The 4699-nt window shown below is 39.4% G+C and overlaps 1 pseudogene; it reads left to right on the top strand.

The window, feature by feature from the left end:
* Positions 1-720: 720 nt before the first annotated feature.
* On the top strand, positions 721-839 carry LOC111745741 (annotated as a pseudogene).
* The last annotated feature ends 3860 nt before the right edge of the window (positions 840-4699 follow it).

Raw genomic sequence — 4699 nt, 5'->3', positions numbered from 1 at the left:
ATGTCACACAGCGGATTCCTGGGTCTTGCTTCAGCCATACTGACTGCCGGGTGGTCAGGAACCTCCCCTCCCCCCAAACCCCAACGACCACCCTTCCGCTCTCCGAGTCCAGGAGTTTGGCTATTTTAAATACTCTATATAAGTGGAATCATTCAGCATTTGTCTCTCTCTGCCGGGCTTATTTCCCTGACGTCCCAGTCAGCATCTCCCCTTTAGTGGCATAAAGGGTCAAGTCTGTGATGGGACAGTCTTTTTTCCCCCCTCTTTCTAAGTGGATGAGACCAATGTGGACACATTTTTTTTCTTTTGTAAATCATCACAAACTTTCATTTTCTTTCTCAGAGAGGAAAAAAAAATGACTGAGCGATTGTTATTGACATTTTTATTTTATAATGGTTTAGATTTACAGGAAAATTGTGAGGGTAGTAGAGAGTTTCCATATGGTCCACACCCAGCTTCTCCTATTATTAACATCTTATGTTAACTCGTACAGCACATGCGTCAAAACCAATGACCTGGTATTGCAACATGATTAGCTAAAGTTCATACTTTATTCAAGTTTCCTTAGTTTTACCCAATTTTTATAGTCCAGGATCCCATCAAGGATACCATACTATTTCAATCAATTTTAGTTTTAAATAAACAAACAAAAGAATTCTGGTATATATTTCTTTTATAGTTCCTCAGAAACCCTAAATTAGACTTAAAAATAAAACTTTAGTCTATGGCCATGCTACCCTGAACAAGCTGGATTCCGTCTGATCCTGGAAGCTAAGCAGGGTCGGGTCTGGTTAGGACTTGGATGGGAGACCACCTAGGAAGACCAGGTGCTGTAGGCGTAAAAAATAAGGGATTGTTTTAGGCGTAAAAAATAAGGGATCATAAGCTGACAAGGTCCTTGCAATCTGTAAGGTCAACCCAAGGGTTGCCTTGCCTTAAAAAAAAAAAATCAAAAAACAAACAAACAAAAAAAACACTTAAAAAAATAAAGTTCCAAAAACACCAAAACCATAGTTTCCGTGGGATTATAAATTTGAGTGATACTTTCCATATCATTCTGCCTAATTACCCATTTTACTAAATATATTAGACACACGGGGACCCCGACACTGGTGGGCTCTTGTCCACGTCCCTCTGAAGATGAGCGATGCGGGGGTGGGGGGACTGTAACCCTTGGATCCTTGGTGGGTATCTTTGAACACTCTTCATTTTTTCCAGTGACTTCCCACATTGTGAGTCCCGGTGACAATGACACCCATGTGCCTTCAGTATCTTCTTCCAAAAGAGAAACCGGTTACATTTACTCCCTCCACCCCGAGGTCCACACTGCTCCACATCTAATCAGTCACCAAGCCTGTCAATGCCACCCCTGCGACCTCACCCCTGGCCCTCAAATCCCTACTCACATTGCCATAGTGCAGAGCCTCATTTTTTATTCAAACTGTGACAATTTATTTTATTTAAGTATCTGTACTGCTGTGTTTTTGTTTTGCCTGTTTTTACATTTAAGTCTTTGCCTATTTGGAATTGATTTGATGTAAGAAGCAACGAGTGCCCTCGATGAATTTTTTCTTCACCTAGCAGCTTGCCAATTGTCCCAATACAAAGAATTAAATAATCCATGTTTCTCCATTGGTTTTTTTGTTGCCTTGGTCACAGACTAACTTCCCATGAGTACTTGGCTCTAATCTGGATTCTCCCTCATTCATCATTCTGCCAATTTCCATGTCAATTTCTGTCTCAATTAGATGGGTTTATAAGATATTTTTATTTATGACAGTAAAGCTGTTTTTCATTACGGCTCCACTTCAGAGATGCATTTCTTATTGCTGCATATTTATTTTTCAAAATGAACTTTAGAATGATTATGTCAATTTAAAATCATTGGGACTTTGATTGGAAGTGCCCTGAATTTGCAGATTGAGAATGGGCTAATTGCCATCTTCACAATATTGAGTTTCCCCTTCATCTCCAGGTAGGTAAGTTTCTTCATTTTGCTCATTCTTTAAGGTTACTATAAGGAGGTTCTTCCAGTTTTTATTATAAAAGTTGTAGGTATTTTTTTAAGTTTACTTATACTTGTTTGATGTTATCTCAATTATAAAGGGGATCTTTTCGGGGGAGGATTGTCCCCTTTTGTTTTTATTATGAGAGAGCGATTGATTTTTGTGTTTTTATTTTCTAGCTGTTGAACTTACTGAAATTTCTTATTGTATGTGTTGCTGATTCAATAGAGCTCATTAGGTTTTCCCGAAATGCAAAGGTATCATCTTCGTGACACTATTGTTTTCTTCCTCTGTCAAAGCTCGACCTCAAATACGAAAAACATAAAAGGCCAGTGAGTGTGACCACATAAAACCAAAAATCAAAATCTGAAGTTTAATAAATAACTTTATTAGCTTTATATTAAGAGTTATGACAAAGAAATAAGAAAGAAATGACAACTATGTCAATGGAAAAATGAACAAAGAGCGTAAGTATCTGATTCCCAAAACACGAATGACAGGAACCATATGAAAAGACATTCGGCCCCACAGGTAATGGAAAAATATAAAAATAAAATTAGGTTTTTCAGCCCATAATATTACAAAGCTTAGAAATATTAGTATTATTGACTATGAGGGTAAAGGGAAGGGGTACTCTACACAACGTTATAGGAACTGGAAACCGTTATAACATATTTAGAGGAGAATCTAGCAATAAGATGCAAAATTTATATTGCATATCCCTTTAACTCAGAGTTATTTTTCAGTTAATATGTCTCTACAATTATTCAGGAAAGTGTGTAATAAACATGCTCTATGGAGGTTCAATACAGCATTTTTATAACGACAAATAGTAAATGGCCACCCATAAGGAATCGGTTAAATTAATGATAGTACGTGCGTATAATGCATGTAACAAAATGCTCTATAGCCATTTAAATAATAGAGTTATATTTATTCACATATAAAAATGTTCAGAATATTTTATGCAGCAATAATAAAACGGCATGCTTATTATAAGCCTGTTTCTTTAAAGTTATTTTTATATTTATATACTGTCTTAGTCGCTTGGGCTACCATAGCAAAAAACCATAAATCGGGTGGCTTATAAAAAACAAACATTTATTTCTCACAGTTCCGGAGGCTGGAATGTCAAAGATTACGGTGCTGGCAGATACCGTGTCAGGTCAGACCTCGCTTCCGAGATGGCCATCTTTTCCCGTAAACTCACATAACGGAGGAGCTTTTTAGGCTGCTTTTATAATGGCTTTTATAATGGCTTTTATAATGCTTTTACAGCCACCTCCCCAAGATTCCACATCTTAATACCACCCCCCTTGGGCATTAAGCTTCATCATACAAATTTGAGAGGGACACAAATGTTCAGACCACAGCATACATAGAAGTTTCCAAAACGGTCGCCCAGTTAAAATCGGTGTTATGTCCTTTCACTGGGAAACGATTCAGACTTTTTATCTTGTCCCATAATCCATTTCCCAGCCGCCCTGCTCAAACTTGGCCTTCCTCTCCCTCTGTAATCTCGAGTCATGTCATGTCCCCTCGTCATCGTGCTCAGCCACCCTGGGGTCTAGTGCTGTGGACATGCCCAGTTCTTTCTCACTCTGTACCTGTGCCTGCTCCTTGCTCTGCCTGTCTCGAGCTGTCTCACCTAGCTCGTGGTGTCCCTCAGCTCTCTGCTGAAATAGCATTCTTTATCAACTCGCTGTTTGGCCACTCTGTGTCAACCTCCCCCGTCAGAGTCAGGGCATATGCTTGCCTCCTCACGTGACACCTGTTACAACTTGCGATTGTTTATGGGTTGCGTTGTTTTCTCGTTTATTACCCGCCTCTGTCACTGTATTGGAAACACTGTGAAACCAAGGACCATAAAATTTCACATTCATCAGGACCTGACACATATTAGGTGATCAATAAATATTTTTAAATAAACGAATATGCATAAGAAATGTCTGTTGCTATTCTCTGAAATATTAACGATGCTTATCTCTGGGTATCGGGATTTGGGGTAATTTTAAATTTTTTCTTATCAGACTTCTTATGTATTTCTGTATCGATGTGATAATAATTGTATTTTATATTTCTAATTATAAAAATCTTTCCTTAAAGTGTACGCCTAGTTTCAAAATGTGCACGATCAGTAGTTTAATTCACCATCACTTACGGAATACATTTTTCACACCTTAGCATGACATTCATTCAAGTCCCTTACAAAACTGGTTAAGATCCCATTTAAGATGTCTCACTTTTCTAGACTAATTCACCCTGACAGCTCCCCCCAAGCATCAGCCACAAAGGGAAGTGTCTCTGTCCTGGGTGACACGTTGCACTCACACACCTCTGAGCTCCTGCCGGCAGCTCCTCTCTGTGTGGAGGGCTCGCCGCTGCCCTCTCTGCCCACCGCACTCCCATCCTACTTATATCAGTAGGGTAGTATCGTGCTACGTGAAAACTCAGTCCCTCGTCATTCCCATGGCTGATTCTATCTCTAGAGTGTTAACTCTTTAAGGCCGGGGCAACCTTCTTGCTCAACTTCGATCTGTAGCTGAGATAATGGCGTACGGTAGACAGAGAGCAGCTGGCTCATCATCTCTCTCTTTATGCAGTCTTCGGGCTTCTCCGTGTCATCTCCCCATGTGCATAGTGGCATATAGTAGGTTTATGCCAATATACCACTATCTGGTATGTCTGTCGAT

This window comes from Pteropus vampyrus, unplaced genomic scaffold (assembly GCF_000151845.1).
Source record: "Pteropus vampyrus isolate Shadow unplaced genomic scaffold, Pvam_2.0 Scaffold163, whole genome shotgun sequence".
In the NCBI taxonomy this organism is placed as follows: domain Eukaryota; kingdom Metazoa; phylum Chordata; class Mammalia; order Chiroptera; family Pteropodidae; genus Pteropus; species Pteropus vampyrus.
This window is presented reverse-complemented; position numbering and strand designations above follow the sequence as displayed.